This window comes from Vulpes lagopus, chromosome 7, assembly GCF_018345385.1.
Source record: "Vulpes lagopus strain Blue_001 chromosome 7, ASM1834538v1, whole genome shotgun sequence".
Taxonomy (NCBI): Eukaryota; Metazoa; Chordata; class Mammalia; order Carnivora; family Canidae; genus Vulpes; species Vulpes lagopus.
In genome coordinates, this window is record NC_054830.1 from 30,852,885 (window position 1) to 30,871,356 (window position 18,472).

The 18,472-nt window shown below is 40.7% G+C and overlaps 1 protein-coding gene across 5 annotated transcripts in view; it reads left to right on the forward strand.

The window, feature by feature from the left end:
* ATXN7 (ataxin 7) overlaps positions 1-18,472 on the forward strand; it is a 143,252-nt gene that overhangs the window by 101 nt on the left and 124,679 nt on the right. The window contains exons 1-2 of one of the 5 annotated variants that reach the window (XM_041764444.1): positions 39-801; positions 6,304-6,487. The exons of 1 other annotated variant lie outside the window; for it this stretch is intronic. The gene's annotated coding sequence lies outside the window, so the exon portion shown is untranslated. Of the gene's footprint in view, positions 1-38; positions 802-6,303; positions 6,488-18,472 lie in introns of those variants that run through there. 3 more of the 5 variants (XM_041764447.1, XM_041764443.1, XM_041764446.1) reach the window with 3 other exon arrangements.

The window sequence follows — 18,472 nt, forward strand, 5'->3', positions numbered from 1 at the left end:
CGCCGCGCACGAGGGTCACGGCGGGGCGCGGGGGGGGAGGGGGCCCTGCGGACTTGGCGCCCACGCGCGCCGGGGCGGGGCTCGAACGCGGGCACTCGCGCGGGGGCGGCCGGCGAGCCCGAGGCCCCGGCTCCCAGGTCGCGGGAGCCCCCCTCCCCTCCCCCCTCCCCTCCGGGCGCTCGGCGACCGGGGCCCCGAGAAACTTGCAGACCTGCAGGACCACTTGGCGGAGCGGCTGCCCCCGGGGCGCGGAGGGCGCGTCCGCGGCCCGGCCGGGCTGCTCTATTATTATTATTATTATTATTATTATATTTTTTTTTCCTCTTTGACTTTCCAAAAAAAAAAAAAAAGTCTCTGATTGCCCCCGTCCTAAGGGGAAGTTGGAAGTGCGGTGTGTGTGTGTGTGGGGGTGGGGTGGGGGTGGGGGTGGGGTGGGGGTGCTCCTGGAGTAGCGTTGCCCGGTGTGCCGAGTTGACACATTTCCGGAGCAGCGCGCAGGTCACGGCGGCATCTCTTCCCAAAAGTCACTTTGCTTCAACTTGGATGAGTTTCTCGTAAACGGCGACACCGAGGTGGGGAGAGGCGAGGCGAGGCGAGGCGAGGCGAGGCGAGGCGAGGCGAGCCGGCACCGCGGATGGGATCTCCAGCGGGGTGGATGGAGTGAGCTGCATAAGCTGCAGGAAGCCTGAGTTCCAAGCCGCGCGTTTGGCTGATTGTGGAGCCTAGAGTTACTGCCCAGCTTTCCTGACCCCCCCCCCCAGGCTCCCCCCCACCTCTTCACATCCGGGCTGAAGCAGTTAAGTGAGTTGGACGAGTTTTTTTTTTTTTTTTTTTTTTTTTTTCCGGTTCCTTGGGAAACTTGGGTTCATTCTCCCAGTTTTCTCTCCGGCCCTGTCCTTTCAAAGAGGAAGAAGTCGTAAATGCCAGTGTATATGGCAGTGAAACGTGTTGAACCTCTACCCAGAGATCAGCATCTGCGAGATTTTTATTCACGTGTATGGAGTCGAAACTCCAGCCCTGTTCTTGGGTGATGTTCTCAACAGTTAGCACCTTTGACTTTTGGCAGAAAGGCAAAAACAAGCGAAAAAATAACACCACTACCACCACCCCCCCCCCAAACAAACAAACAAATTAGTTTGAAGATTCTGAAGTATAATTTGCCCTCCTCAAGGGTGTGAAGCCCCCCTGGCCTTAAAATAAGACTGGCTGAAACTGTGTGTGTGTGTGTGTGTGTGTGTGTGTGTTGGCATCAGGCTCTGTTCATCTTGGTTTTAGAAGGAGAGAAGATACTCTTAAGACTTACTTTGAATCTTTGGTACTACACACTGTAAATTGAGAGTGCCAGTTGATTATCTATATATCCCAACTGCGTTTTGGTGGGGATGGTTACCGTTTAAAAGATAATTGGTCGAGGGATCCCTGGGTGGCGCAGCGGTTTAGCGCCTGCCTTTGGCCCCGGGCGAGATCCTGGAGACCCGGGATGGAATCCCACGTCGGGCTCCCGGTGCATGGAGCCTGCGTCTCCCTCTGCCTGTGTCTCTGCTTCTCTCTCTCTCTCTCTGTGACTATCATAAATAAAATAAAATTCTTTAAAAAAAAAAGAAAAAGATAATTGGTCGAGTGGTGAAATCGTGTTCTGTGTAAGCTTCGCATTAACTTCATCTTATCCTATAATGATTTTGAAATAGTATCTAGTGATTTAAAATAATCTTTAGTGTTGTTTATAGCAGAATATCACCATCCCTTGTAACTGTTAAATGTTCATAAGACATCCAGTCTCATGTTCATAGATGGAGTCCTGGCCAGACACTTTTATATGTTCATTTTGTGACTTAAAAATACGGTGGACAGTGCTAGAAATTTTGTAAAGTAGTAAGACCAAGAGAGATTTGAAAGACTTTAAAGTTTGAAGTATACCTAAAAAATAAACATCTCTGAAAGCTCTTGATCCAAGTAGTTTGAAACACCTCAAAATATGAGCCTTTGTGAGATTTTAAAAATCTGCTCTCCAACCACATAATTTAACTTGCAACTGCACTGATATAGATCTGTATGTTGAACATTTAAGAATTCTCCTGATTGACTTTTCTTCCTATCATAAAAGGACATGTTTTAGTGAATTTTAAAAGTAGTCGTTTTTCATATAATTATATCTTAAAGCATTCATGAATGTTAAAACAGGAAGGACCCGGGCAGCCTGGGTGGCTCAGCAGTTTAGTGCCGCCTTCGGCCCAGGGCCTGATCCTGAAGACCTGGGATGGAGTCCTGGTCCGGCTCCCTGCGTGGAGCCTGCTTCTCCCTTTGCCTGTGTCTCTGCGCCTCTCTCTCTCTCTCTCTCTCTCTCTCATAAATTAAAAAAAAAAAACAGGAAGGACTCAAGCTCTGGGCCATACTAATGTTTCTTTTATTGGGAAACCTTTATGGACAGAAAGAAGTAGCAGGTTCTAAACTATAACAAAAATGATTTGAACTTTGAACTTACATGACCTTAGATTTGGTGATTTTACTCAAGTCATTAGATTGCTGGTTTCTTGGAGAGTATGGTGGTTTAGTTATGGAAGTTTAAGTGTTTAACATTAGCCTTCTGAAATGGATGATGAGAGAGCTGGCTCTAAGGTCTTTACCCTGGGCCTGTGAAACGATGTAGACATTTTTGCAGTATGTTTTTAAAAGTTTGTTTTTTGTTTTTTTTTTTAGATTTTATTTATTCACGAGAGATACAGAGAGAGGGAGGGAGAGAGAGAGACAGAGACAGAGACACAGGCAGAGGGAGAAGCAGACTCCATGCAGGGAGCCTGACATGAGACTCAGTCCCGGGACCCCAGGATCAGGACCTGGGCTGAAGGCGGTGCTAAGGCGGTGCTAAACCCTGGAGCCACCAGGGCTGCCCCTGCAGTATGTTTTTAGAGCAAAGGTTGTCCTGGGGTCTTTGGACCTCTAGGGGTCCATGAATGGGCTTCAAAGGTTCCTGAACTCCCTATAATTGTGACCAAACCTTTTTGTGTATGTGTGTCTTTCTAGGGAGAAGGTCTGTGGTTGTGGTTATAAAAAGAGATCCAGAGCCCCAAAACGTTACAGTTGTATGTTTTTATTAAATAAAATGGGAGTTAGAATAATTCTTACAAGGAAAAAAAAAAGAAAATAGAGATCTTTGTGCCCATTACTTGCTGTTTAAACTTGTCTTTAGTCTAAACATATGGTCTTAGAGGTGCAAAAATACTTCCATTTTGTTTCCATAATAAAGTATTGCCTATTAGTTGATAAACCATGCACACACATAAAGGGCTTGACATGCTAGTCCTGGGTTCATTGTGGCTGTTTTTAAATTTTATTTAAAAATTTAGAACAGATAGATTGATGGTCAATAAGCAGAGATTTTATCTTGACAACCAGCCCTTGGAGCAAATGGGTCACTCAGCTCCCCTCTCTTACTGCTCTCCAGCAAATCTCAAATGTGACTGAGAGGTAATCATTCTAAGAAAATGTATTTTTGCCTTGGCCAAGCAGCAGAGCATGATAGGAAAAGGTTTCTCATCAAAGCAGACTTAAGTTCAAATCTGGGTTTTTCAATTGCTGTAGCTGCTTAACCTACTTGACCCTCCAGTTCCTCACGTGGATAAAGCCTACTGCAGTAGAAGCATAAAAGAGGCAGGAATGAAGTTCCCTGTGTAAAAAAAAAAAAAACTCTGAACCCCTCATTGGGCCTATATGAAGGCCTTGGAAGCTAGATGCAGTAACCACTAATACACGTAAGAATGAACATGTATAAATATGGTACATTGTAATGATATATATTATTTCTCAATAATGAAAATGTTAACAAATTGAAACTTTTTAAAAAATTAGGTTTTCAAAAATGAGTTAAGATTAAGCATCCTTATCTTGTAGATATCCAGGGGGAAAGTTGAAGGAAGATAGTGGTACGCTTGGTAAAGCTGGAGACATTGGTGCTGGGCATAAAGAGACAGTAGCAGCCCACCAACAGCATAGTTGTCTCTGTGTAAGACTCCTCTTAACTCTTACTCTTCACTTGTAATTTAAATGAAAACCAATGCAGGTACCCAATTGTGGAGGCATTTCTAAGACGCCAGAATTAGACAGCCAAAGTTATAGGTATAGCTTCTACTAATGTGTTGTGTACAGCCAGCAGGAGAATTTGACTCAGAAAAAATGTTAGACTCCTAAGTTCTAGGGGTCTGTGGCATCACCAAGCCACCGCTGCCACCACCACCACCACCACCACCACCACCACCATCACCACCACCATCATCACCATCACCACCACCACCGCACATGTGTTGCCATTTGCCACCTCAAGCATTCCATACTTTTGGTATGGCAGCATTTTCCAAGGCCCCTGTCTTCCTCCAATAGGATGAAACTCCCATCAGGTTAGTTGTTCCTAGTTATGGTGAGCGGCCTTCCCTTCTTAGCACATGCATTGTTATATCACCAGGAAATTTTATTTATTGCTAAAAATGTTTTCACCTTGTTTTCCTTAAGGCTTAATATTTGAACCCTGTCCTGTGTGATGGTTTTGAAAGGAATCTCTGCTTTTGGAGCTGTCTCATGCTTCAAGTTCCTGTAGTTTCCTTATCCTGGAAGGGATGTAACTGATGCTAGGCTCTCAAGCTGCTATCAAGACATTCTTACCTTAAGGAAATCTGTATTCAGACTCCGCCCACCCCCCCACCCCCCCAATTTCTGCATGATGTTTTGTTAAATAAAACACACAAAGAGTCCTCTTGTGCCCTAACCCCTGGAGATTAGTTCCAGGATTGATGTGTACAGCGCATGTAGGTGTGTATGTCTGTGTGTGATTTCATCTGGCCATCCCTGAAGTTCTGAGGGCTGCTGCTTGTAGTTTTACCTTTTCTCTCTCTCCTGACCCTTCTCCCTTGGTCATTGTATGGGATGCAGATTTGGTGACCTGGCAATTGCTGTAGCTGATTGGTTTATTTTTGCCTCCCTTCCTGCCTGTTAACATTCTTTACTAATTTGCTTGTTTTGCAGCAAGTTTGTTTTTTGTTTTTTGTTTTTTAATTTAACTTCAAAACTACATTATGCTGAAGTTATTGGGTATTTTAGAATATTCCCCCATCTATATGTACACATAATAGCAGAGTTACGCATCAGTATTTTAGATACTTAGAGATAAGATGTAGTTTTTAAAATACTTTATGTAGACAGTAGTAAAACATGTTATTATACTTAAATGTTAATAGTTTCCTTTTTTTTTTTCTTAAGCTAAATTTGGTACCTATTTCCTAGATGACAATTTGGGCAATATGCATCCAAAGTCATAAAATGGCAAATAATTGGTCAAATGTGCATAGATGTGTGTACCAGACTGCTCACTGCCCCATTTTCTGATAATAGGAAACAAGAAAGTAATGCAAGTGCCTATAATAAAGGATTAAGTCCATCAGGACCTGCCCATGCAGGGAAACACTGTGCAGTCTTTAGAAAGGATGATGCAGGGATTACCTGATTGGCTCAGTTGGTAGAACATGTGACTTTTGATCTCGGGGTTGTGAGTTCGAACCTTGCATTGGGAGTAGAGATTACTTAAAAAAATCTTTAAAAAAATGATGCAGGTCAACATTCATTGACATGGAATGATATTTAGAAAAAAGAGGGTGGCATGAGAATATATATAATTTGTGAGTATTTATTTATTTATTTTTAAATATTTTATTTATTCATGAGAGATACAGAGAGAGAGGCAGAGACATAGGCAGAGGGAGAAGCAGGCTCCTCACAGGGAGCCTGATGTGGGACTCGATCCCAGGACCTCGGGATCATGCACTGAGCCAAAGGTGGACGTTCAACCGCTGAGCCACCGAGGCGTCCCAATGTGTGAGTTTTTAAATGATTTTTTTATTTTTTATTTTTTATTTTTTTAATGATTTTTTAATCAAAAGTCCTGTGTATAGAAACCTAAAGGAAAATATCTGAAAGGGTATATACCAAGTAACAGGAACTTGTTATCTGTAGGTAATAAAGTTGTGGGTGATTTTTTTAAAAAATGTATTTTTCAATTTTTCTTTTCCTGTAGCATGTGCTTCTTTTATAATCAGGAAAAAATAAGCTATTGAAAAAAAAAGCTATTGAAGAATAAATACAGTAATTAAAATATATCCTATTTATGGCCAATTGAATTATCATGACTATTTCCCTTCATAGTCTGTTGTATCTGAGGTGAAATATGCTTTCTCATATACCTTAAAGTGTTTTCTGTTTTGCTAATAAGCAAGAATATTTTCCAGACTTTTCTTTTTCTTTTCTTTTTTTTTTTTCCAGACTTTTCTAAGAGGAAAGGAAAAAAATCCATACACGACTAAATAATAGTTTTCAGAAGAAACTCACTGAAACACAGACATTTACATGATAGTATGTTGTGCCTCATTTCTTGCTGTGAAAGATTTTTCCCCATTGAAATTCCTCTAAAATCATAAGGAGTTCACATGTATGGGAGGAGTAAAAGGTAATGTTTAAAAGCTTGAGCTCCTTTACTTACTGTCTTTGTTACTTTTATCCATTTAGGGCCTCAGTCTCCTCATCTGTAGAATGTGCACAATACTGGGGTGCCTTAGCTGGCCTTGTCCGTAGAACATGCATGCCACTCTTGACCTCGGAGTCATGAGTTCAAGCCTTATTGGGTGTACAGCTGAATGAATGAAAATGTAGGCAATACCTTGCTAAGTTGTCATGAAGATTAAACGAGGTGAGTGCTTAACAGAGTTCCAGATGCTTTGCTATAACTAAGGAGGAAGAAGTGATGGGATGAGTAAGGGTATATAATAATAATAATGACAATGATAATATTGGTGATAATAACATTAGCTGCTAATATTTCCCTCCTTCCAGAGGCTTGCATGAGGGCAGAGCCTTGTTTGCCACACTGACCGGTCTAAACCCTCTAATGAGAGAGACTAGGTACCTTGACCAAGAGTGTGGTCTAGGTTAACCTAGTCATCATCAGTCATGCTCCCTTTAGAGTGTTATCTCTGTGTACACTGTCGAAAAAAGTATTCAGGGGCTGACAACTCATTGGCATTTGTGGAGTTGGCACTTTTTTTTTTTATTAAAGATTTTATTTATTTATTCATGAGAGAGAACAGAGAGAGAGCGGCAGAGACACAGGCAGAAGGAGAAGTAGGCTCCATGCAGGGAGCCCAACATGGGACTGGATCCCTGGTCTCCAGGATCATGCCCTGGGCCGAAGGTGGTGCTAAACCGCTGAGCCACCTGGGCTGCCCAGGGGGTTGGTACTTTGTAAATATTTGTTGAATGGATGGTGACCTAAAGCAAGCATTTCCTTCCTCTTTTCTCGTCATCTTTAAAGTATATGGAAAAAAAGACTAGGTGTAAAAACTGTTAAAAGGGAGAATCTGTTTTGATTTCTACTATTTGAATGAAACATAGCAGTTGTGTTTCACTTGTTTTCTCTTAGTAACTTCAGTTTTAGCTCAACTATGTGTGCACCTGCATCCTTGTGGTGCACCTGTGATAATTTTAGAAAATTTTCAACTTTATTTTCACTTAGGTTATTTTGGTTTAGTTTTTGTTTTACTTTCTACCCTAAACCCCCATGTTCTGGGCTACATTTTAATGTTTCTATGAAATTAGAAACATCGAACTGGCCATGAAGAATGAGAAGTATAACCACATCTGGCTGTGACATACTTACTTGCAAACACTGGGGCTTTGGGTTTGTTTGTAGGAAATTTTAAGAAATGCATGGAATTAAATATGTAGAAATACTATGATAATTGATGAAGTATACTATCAATTACATATTGCAGAATAAGAAGAACCTTCTCCAAAACTCTGTGGCTTATAATAATGACCCTTTATTTGCACACAATTAGGGCAGAGCAGTTCTTCCATTGCTCTTGTTTGGCCTGAGGTCATTAATGTGGCTATTGTCATCTGAAATCTCCAGTGAGCTAGTTGGTCTAGGGATCTAGCTGGGACAGCTCATCTGACCACCACACCATCTCTTTTTCCAGCAGCTAGACTAGATATCCTCATATGGAGACTTTGTGTTTCAAGGTGAGAGCTGCAGGGCTTCTTGAGGTCTAGGCTCAGAAGTCACACAGGGTCACTCTGCCACATTCTGTTGATCAGGGCCAGCCATAAGCCCGGTCTGGATTTAAGGGTTGAAAGTAGGCACCACCTTTTGATGAGAGGTACTGCAGAGTACGTATCATAAGGCTTGCTGACAGCAGTGAGGAGAGGCAGTGGTATTCTGGTGTCCATCTTTTCGAACAGTGTGATTCTGGCTATTGTATATTAACCCTTATTTGCCATGATTGCAAACAAGGTTAAGTGCTTCCCTGCGCTCTTTGGATAACAGCTCTATGAGGTGGGTACTATTATTACTCCCATTTTAAAGTTGTGATAAGTGAGCCTTAGGGAGGTTATGTAACTTGCCCTAGATCTTTTACCTAGTTAGGGGCAGATCCTAAAAGTTAAAGAAAATATATCCCTATACCAGTGCTTCTTAAATCCATTGCTAAAGAAACTTGAGTGGGGAGGGAGGGGAAGGAAGCATATCTTCAGAAATCTCAAAAGAAAAATAGAACATCTTAAAATTTTATATGAAGTCTGTATTCTACTCCATGATACTTCCCTTTGTTTTACCAGAAAACTAATGTTTTAAAATTACTTGTCAAATTTTACTTCCCAAATCTTTGAGAAAATGGATTCTCCTAGACCAAAGATAATAACTAATCAGCTAAAGATCTTAGTTGTAAGTAGTAGAAACAAAATTGGCCTACACTAAGCAAGAAAGGAGGTTACTGTAAGGATATGGTGTAGCTCCCCGAATTGACAATAGAGCTGAAGAACCAGGGTTCAATGGAGAGGGTTCACAGGGTCCTGGCCTTACTAACCTTTCCAACTCTTTGTAACTCCACTATCTACTGAGAGTGTATCTTAGGGTCAGCTTGGGTCCTGGAAGGTACCTTGTTTACTGCTTCACCAAGAGAATACCTACTGGAGGGGAGGCAGTGTGTTCCCCAGCAGGGGAGTGAATGCAGAGCTGATAAAACCAACAGATGTCCACTATCTGAACATTTTTGCAAGCTGCTCTGTGCATTATCGATCACATTTACTATTTACAACACCCTGATGACCTCTGGTTCACCCCTTTCCCTTCCAATCCCACATGCCTCTAAAGGTTCTTAAACCCCAGTTTGAGAAGGATTTTTGTGACTTTGCCACCTATTTCCATTTCCACTAATAATAAGTACTTACCATTCTAATGGCAATAACATATTTATCCGTTTTTTTACAAGGTAATCTTTTCCTTCATTTCCCTGATTTTTATTTTTTTTTAAGTTTTATTTATTTATTTATTTATGAGAGAAGGAAGGAGGAGGAGGGGCTGGGAACAGGGAGAGAGAGAGAGAATCTCAAGCAGGCTCCATGCCTATTGTGAGCCGTAAGTGGGGCTCCATCTCATGACTCTGGTACCATGACTTGAGCCAAAATCAAGAGTTGGATACCCAGAGACTGAGCCACCCAGTGCCCCATTTCCCTGAGTTTTAAAGGAAAATCACATGAACTGTAATTTAACCATTTATTGGTAGCAGCGTTCCTTTTAGGAATAGTCTTACCTAGTGCATAATGATTCCCTTAGGACAAAGTGAGATAAATACAGTTATTGCCCCCTGTGCTCAATGTCCCCACACTTCCCTGCTTCTGTTTTTCTGTCTTCTCCAGGTATCTAGTGGCTTTCATTGTAGCCTTGCTAATACTTAAACATTTTAGATCCTAAAGTTCATGAGGGAAAGGAGCAACCTGCCCTTATGTAGCGTTTAGCTTATGAGTTAAACCATGTTTCTAGGGTTAAAATGTTGTAAAAATAGTGTGATTTTATTCAGAGCATTTTCACATATATAGTCCTGTTTTATAATCTTTTGAAGTCAGAGAAAAGCATATTTTCCCTATTTTTCAGCTGAGCATATGGTCTACAAAAGATTAAGCGGTTTCCCCTGCAAGATAGGGACTGTTGGCAGGAAAACCTAGGTGTTCTGACTACCAGGTCTTTGCTGTGGACAGTTCAAGAACACTGGTTTGCCAACTGGAGAAGCCTCTCTTCTGCTTTCTCAGGTTTCTGGGCTGAATTGGAGATGGGTGAATATATGTTTGGCCTTTATTACCGTGGGGACATTGGTATGTAATGGATGTATCTAGTGTCATCTTGGCCATTAGTAGTCACCTTTGTTTATTCTTGCTTTGGAGGCCCAGGGTCTTTTTATGTCCCCATGGATAGCCAGTTGAGAAGCCAATTTGTCCCACCTCTTCTTGCCATGATTAGCTGGTTTTGAAGTACCTCTTGGAGCCCTTCAGTCTGGCTTTTTTTTTTTTTACTTCCCCACGGTGTAATTACCACCTTGTGGTGTAGTCACTTGTCTTCCCAAACCCTGGACTCTTTTAAATGGTCTGTTCTGCTTTCTGCTGTTCAGGCCCACCACTACAAGGGATTTTGAGAGGAGTACTTGACACTTTTGTTTAATTAGGGTCTGTAGACAGGGCTCTTAACAATAGGGTTGTATGTGAGGCCCTTCCCCCTTGCTTGTAAAGTTTCACTGTAGTCTGAACCATGAAGTGATCATAGTGTTAATATGGTGGTTCTTAATTTGGCCAGAACTTTTTGTAAATAGAGACATCTCAGGACTTTTCTGTAGCTTTTAGAACATTGTCCTAACATTTAACACTAGTTTTTAAGTTATCTTTTTCTAATTTGTTTCAGGTGCTGATTTCTAAAGCTTTTAAACATGTTAACATTTAATGCGAGTAAAAAAACTGTCTTTTTTTCTCTTGCATTTCTAGTTTGTCTCATGGTCTCATTTTGCAGGCATTTTGAATTTTTAGAATCCTTGAACTTAATCCTGAAAAGAGTACTAGCAAAGTTCTTCATTGAAAAATGCATATTTGGGCTGCCTGGGTGGCTGAGTCCAGTAAATGGCCGACTCTTGATTTCGCCTCAGGTCAGGATCTGGGGTCCTGGGATCTAGCTCTGTGCTGGGCGCAGAGTCATCTGGTTCCTCTCCCTTTGCTCCTCTCTCTCTCTTTCTCAAATCTTAGAAAAAAAGAAAAATGCGTATCTGTTTACATTTTGTTCACACTGTTTTTAAGGGTTTCTTTTTTTTTTTTTTCCTGTTTTTAAGTTTTTATGTTCTGAACACAAAGACATTTTTAGTGTTTGGGAACATAGCTCCTCTCAGATGCTCTAAAAGGAGATATTTAAGAATCCATTCGCTACTCCCTCCACTACCCATCCTCTTGATTGTTATTGTTCTAGTAGTTATAACTATAAATCATTTGGATATCGAAGTTAGAAAAGAGACCATTCACCATTACATTAGGACAGTTGAAAAAGAATCACTTGTTCAAATTTACTAGCTTCCTGAAGCTAGTAAAAATGTTTATGGTTTTTAAAATTCCCTGTGAATATATTTCAACACTACAGGACAGTGAGTAACACCTGTTTAACTATTATAGATTATGAGAACAGTAGCTCCTAGAAAAGATAGTATTGCATTTTTCTGTTTAGAACTGTAGTGGAGCTAAACTGAAAAATCAGTTGTCATAGTTAACAGCAGTCATGATATGATACTAGGCATTTTCTTAGTGTGTCTGTTGCTTTAGCTAATAGCCAGCAACGATTAGCTTTTCTTTCCATAGATCTGGTGTCAAGTATTAATCAACTGTAGACTGGAAAGTTTTTATTGGCTAGCATTTATAGTGGAAGAAACACCAGTCTGTTTTTTTTTATCGGTAGTCTCTTAACCACATAACTGCATAAGATATTGTCTCTGTGGTGTTCTTACAAAAAGAAACAGATCCTTTAAAAAAAAAAAAACTGTATTACTACTTCAGTATGAAGAGTATGAAAAGAGTATGAAAATAGTGAACTTTGACCTTGAAGAGTCTAAATGATCTAAATTAAGGTTGTGATGTGTACTAGAGAAAAATTACATTAAGTCTAATTTAGCATTCTTGTTTTTCACATTTTGGATGGTTTCTTAATTTTAAAGGAAGTTATAAAATGTAGTATTGAAAATCTTAAAATACACAGGAGCTAAAAAATATTTTGATTTAAGAATTCCATTAAAAAAAGGGAGCCTACCAGGAAGGGGCCATGGCTGGGTCACCTAAAGGGGGCCAGGAAGGAAAAGTTTGGTCCTGGTAACCATAATGTGATGCGAAATGTTCTGCCCGGAATTGGTGTCATGGCTGTGTACTTTGTCATCCTCCGCATAGCCACGGTGCACATCCACAGGTTCGGTAAAGGGGGCAAGAAGAAAAGGGTTGTTCCCTATTTATCCTTTTCCGTATCAGTGGAGTCTGATCCAAAGAGATAGGCGTGTCTCTGGAGTTAATCGTTAACTATGTGTCAAAGGGTTTGGAGAAAAGCATTTTCCTAATTGATGAAAAATAACTCAGTTATGTACATGTACCCCTGCTGGAAGGTTATGCAGTGTATTAATGGAGTGCATAATAAAAACAAAAAAGGTTAAAAAATGAATTCTGTAAAAAAAAAAGAATTATATAAATTTGGTTCTTATGCAAAACTGAAGTTTCTGAATGCTTGCAAGGTTTTTGTGTAGTAACTTTTTTCTGATTGCAAAAATCAAGTGTTTGATTTGTTAATCTCCTCTTAGAACAGTAAACAGAAAAAAATAGGTGTTGATAAAAAAATTGGAAAATTTCACAAATATACAGAAGGAGGTAACAGTTACTCATACTTCTACTACCCAAGGAAACTACTATTAATATTTGATATAGATCCACTCTACTAGTTATAGAATCCCCCCAGGTATCCTTTGGAATGAATGCCTACAAGAAAGGGTAATGAGTGGTAAAAATGGATATGCAGAGTGAATCAAGTTTGGTTAATCTCCTTGTCTCACAGGTGTTGCCAAAGGCTGAAGTGAGGAGCTCCTCCTCACCAACCCCAGGCTGGGAGAAGAGAGCTAGTGGGCCCTTTGGCTAGCCTTGGGTGAAGTGAGGCAGAGCATTTTTTTTGCGGACTGCAGTCTGTCTGCCTTAGGTCTTTTATTTTAACAACTCTGTTAACTCTAAATGGCTACTGGTTGCAGTAGGAGACTTTTGGAGTTCTTGGTGGAGTAGCTTGTTGAATAAGCCACATCAGTTCTTTTCAGCCTCCTAGAAGAATTCTTTATTTTTATTTATTTATTTTTAAAGATTTTATTTATTTATTTATTCATGAGAGACACAGAAAGAGAGGCAGAGACACAGGCAGAGGGAGAAGCAGGCTCCCTGCAAGAAGCCCAATGTGGGACTCTATCCCAGGAATCCGGGATCATGCCCTGAGCTAAAGGCAGACCCTCAACTGCTGAGCCACCCAGGCATCCCTAGAAGAATTCTTTAAATCAGCTCTTACTCAAAAAACTGTCCCAATATTCAGAAATACAGTCGCATTCAGGTTACTTGCACTAAGTGAAAACAAGGTGAAGTGGTTAGACACACCCAGGTGATTTCAGTTAACATCTAACCTCAAATCCAGTCGACTTGATAAGAGAAAAATCCGAAGGAGCTCAGAGCAGATTATGGTATAAGCATATGCCAGTCCTCTCCTGTGGAAAAGAAAAGTGCTAATCTGGTCAGATCTGTTAAAGAGACAGGCAAGGCTGAACAAGGCAGAATTTTCTCATCCTGCTCATTTTTGCCCTAGCATAGAAGAAGGATTTCTCCTGGGATGAAACAGAAAGAAGGAAAGATCATGGACAGGTGGCTATAGTAATACAAGATGGTTGGCTCTCTTTCTGTGTGCTTGGCCTAGTGGTAAGCAGATCCCTGGGTCTGAGAAACTAGCAAAATGAAGTGACATGCAGGACAACTTACCCAGGCAGTGATACAGCTTCTTGGTGTTCTGTGTGAAAATACAATGCTGACTTTGATCCCAAGCCCTCAGCGAAAGGAAACCCAGGGAGAAGTAGGAGGAAGTAGCATCTCTTTGTAAATGTTTTATTCTTGACATGTAACAGACTCCTGCCTAGAGAATTGTGTCAGCCTCTCCATCCTGCCAGCTGTCTTTCAGGAGCGCCCTCCTGTGTTCTCCTGCACTGACCAGTTTAAAAGGTGTCATTTCTGCCTGAGGATCTTAACAGCTTACATGCCGTGCTTGGTATGAAGGAATTGCTTTGGCAGATGAATAACCATTGTGATGATAACTGCTAGATGCAAAAGAGGGAGATTGCTGGTTTTACAAGTCTATGGTTTCAATTCTTAAGTCTGGCAGGAAACCAGGCCCATTCAGATGGTTCTGGAGACTAATGAAAGGATTATTTTCCAAGGAAGGCCAGAGTTAAGGGTGACATGTGGTTCCTGTCATCCACAAAACCAACCGCAGTGGAAATCTGTTATCACTATTAGGTCCAAAGGAGCAAAGAGAAGAAATAGCTTTACTGGAGTCCAGCAAGAAAGTTGGAGCCACACCTGGGGGTGGATTGGGGGGCTGTCTGGCAGGAACTATGGCCTTGGATGGATTCAGCCACTGTCCGAATTTGTAGCCTGGAGCAGAGAGGGAGTAAGGAAGCAATACTCCCCTCCCCACTTTCTTCCCTCTTTGATCTTCTTCCAGTCCCATTCTTTGGCCAGACCTATCTGGAGGCCTGCTTGCATTGATGCGGTGATGCTACCCATAGAGGTCAAGTCTTTGGGGGCACAGAGCAGGGCCAGAGTGGTGGAAATTTGCTCTTGCGATGGGGAGAGGGCTATCAAATGGAGAGTTACTAGCACACCATAGTAGCCTATTCATAGTTGCACTTCATCTTGTTAACTCAAACTCATTCTCATCTCCTGAAACCCCAAAATAAACCTTAAGGCATGTGAACTATTGATTATGACTCAGTTTTATCTTTTAATATAAGTAGTCCATGCAGTTACTCTAACCTTATCAGAGTAATGAAATAGTCAAAGAAATAATCTGAATAATTCTCAGAAGAATTGGAAAATCACCAAAGACCTTCTGTTGGGGGCATTTTGTTTTTGATTAAAATTAAACTAAGATTTTAAAAAAAATATGCATGTGAACTGTAGAAAATATTTATCCTAAAATACAAAAAGTATACTTTTAATTACACATTGTGAAATTGTTTTTTGTTGTTAAAATTAAACTGCAGGAGTGCCCTGGCAGGTTCAGTCAGTAAAGCAAGCAACTCTTGATCTTGGGGTTGTGATTTTAAGACCTATTGGGTGTAAGATTACTTAAAAATGAAATATATATTTTTAAAAAGTTAGGCTGCAAAAGGAAAGTGGAACTTTTTTTTTTTTTAACTCCTTGCATATTATCCCTTCAGATTTATTTAAGGTGGATAAATTGGCATGAAGATTCTTACTCAGCCAATCATGAAATATAAGAAGAGATTTTAAGCTATTAAAAGAGGATCTGTTTCAACCCATGACTTTATTGAGCACTTGGATTTTAGAGATTAAACGGTAAATAAGATACTTTGCTTCCCAAAACTTAAGACCAATGAAGAGGTCCACACCCAACTATAATAATCATTGATAGTTCCTTTAATAGAAGCATCAGCTGTAGGATTAATAAGAGGGAGAAGTGGTTTAGTCAATGTGTCTTTACTAGAGATTCCTATAGCTCACAAATATTTATCAAAAGTTTACACTTGCCATGTTTTAGAAATACAGATGATAAAAAGATACCAAAGGGCCCCAAGCTCAAGGAACTGGGTTCAGAATGAGCCTTATTTATTTCATCCAGAGCAGCCCGTCTCCCCTTTGCTCTAAGGATGCCTGGCATTCAAACCCTTATCTATCATGTCCCTCTGTGGTCCTCTGATCTGGCCCCACCTGTACCTCCAGCCTCCTCAGGTGGCCTGGCCTTTAGTTCTTCAGTCAAACCATTATTAGAGTCTTCTCTTGAGATTCTCTTTGCCTGGGATGCCTGCTCCACTTCATTTCAGAACACCTTTTTTGCCTCCTGGTTCCAGTTTATTTATTTTATTTTTATTTTTTAAAAGATTTTATTTATTTATTCACAAGAGACAGAGAGAGGCAGAGACATAGGCAGAGGGAGGAGAAGCAGGCTCTACGCAGGGAGCACGATGCAGGACTCCATCCTGGGACTCCCGGGATCACACCCTGACCCGAAGGCAGATGCCCAACCGCTGAGCCACCCAGGCATCCCACTGGTCCCAGTTTAAATGCTGCCTCTTCACAGGATCCTTCCCTGACCTTCCAGACAAAATCCAGGGATCTTTTTATTTATTCTAAAACCCATATATAGACAGGTACTTTCCTCTTCTTCCTCAAATACTTTAAAACTTATTAGTGTAAACTTTTGATGGGTGCCTTCATAAGTTCTATGAGAGCTATGTCTTCAGTGCCAAGCATGGTGTTTAGTAATAGTGCTCAATAAAGAATTATAGAAAGAAGGAAAAAGAACTGGCTTTTAGCCCTGACTCCTATCACTCACCAGCTCTGTGGCTTTTGGTATCACGCTAATTAGAGTTTAATTTCTTACCTGTAGAATGGGCATAATAATGACAGTTAGTACGAGTTAGTCACTATGCTTTATCTGTTATCTCCTCAACTGAACTTCATTATAGAGGTGAGATGACTTGCTTGAAGTCACACAGTTTGTAAATAGAAAACAGGATTTAGGGACGCTTGGGTGGCTCAGTGGTTGAGTGTCTGCCTTTGGCTCAAGGCATAATCCCAGGACTCTGGGATCGAGTCCCACATCAGGCTTCCTGCATGAGACCTGCTTCTCCCTCTGCCTATGTCTCTGTCTCTGTCTCTCTCTCTGTGTCTCTCATGAATAAATAAATAAAATATTAAAAAAAAAAAGAAACAGGATTTAAATAATGATCTGTTTAATTCCAAAAACTGATTGCTTTTCTCCATACCTTTTCCTAGGGGGAAAAGGAGGGACAGAAGATTCCTGGGGGTAAAACTTGTAGGGGAGAAGGTCTTTGATGTAGGTAGTAGTATGGATGCCTATTCTGAAGATATTGACATTCATGAAGAAGCAGGTTTAAACCACTTTTCGGGAATTGAAGTGTGGGATTAACTCCCATTTAGGTGAAGGGGTGACTTCTTGACCCTCTCCACCCGTCCCCAGGGTCAAGTGACTTCTAAACTATCCTGAAGAAGTTAGCTGGGCCCTGAAGCCAAAAGTAGTACAAATGCCCCAACGCAAGAACTGGGGTAGAGAGTGATGAGCCTTGCAGGCTAGGCCAGGGAGTTGCTATGTGCTGTAAAATGCTGTAGGGAAACATCAATGAGTTTTTTATTTATTGAAAATATTTTGAAAGTAAGAAGTCCCAATTTGGAGTCCCCATTAGGGGCCAGGGTATTCATAGCTTTTCTCTCATTTTGCATCTCTGGAACAAAGTAAGCATTTTAGTTCTTTCATTCCACTGTACAACCCAGCACAGTAGTGTTATGAAAAAGGAATTAGCAGCATGGGGTAAGGAATGGATGTTTATGTTCAGTTGTTTGGTATAATTCTATTGTTATTGTCTTTCTGTGAGGGTAGATTGCCTGGCCTAGATGGGTAGCAGCCTCATACAAGTCACTTTACTTTCACCTCTATAGCCTCAGCTTTTCATTTGGAAATTAGGGTTAATTAAAATGTCTACCTCATAGGCTTATTGTGCAACAGTACCTGGCACAAAATAAGCTTTTAGGCAATGTTAGCTGTTACTGTTATTAATATCTATTTCTTGTCAATTTCTGGCCCATGTTTCTTGAGTGAATGTGCATTGTTTATCAAAGACAGGTTGACTGGGACACAGGAGGAACTGACTTTTTTTTTTTTTAAAGATCGTGATTTCAGTGTTTACAAAGATAATAAAATAACAATGAAAAGAAGACAATGAGCCATTTTACTGGAGCAGTCCTAGTGTTTCCTAGATGTGTTTATGATGAAATGTGAACCTGAGCTGATACTTATAGAACCCATGGTATGTGCTAGGGCTGTGCTTTCCGTGCATTATCCCTGGGAAGTAGTTTGATTGTGTCTAATTTACAGATAAGGAAGTTAGGATCTTTCTAAGGTGTTGCTACCAGACAGCTGTAGATGTAGGCATTAAACCATGTGCTTCTCCAAACCATTTTGTTCCTTTAGCATTGTAAAAGGCTGACTTACTTTCCAGCAATTTCAGCAGCTCTGCTGGAGGTAAAAATGGGAACTAGGGCTCTTAATTGTTTTTCTAGTCTATTGGATTAATTGAAAGCACCAGGCATAGTGTGCTGCCTAGTACATAGTAGAGGCTCAAGGAAATATTTATGGACTATAAATCTTAATCAGAATGAGTGAGAAAAGGATGACAGAGAAAAGCAGTATTAGGGGCTGGCCCCAGCCTGTTTTCTACTAAAAAAGAACCCCAAAAAACAAATCTGAGGTCACTAAAGATTTTATTAGCAGAGCATGTTTACACAGACTAACGGTTAGAGTCTGAGGTGA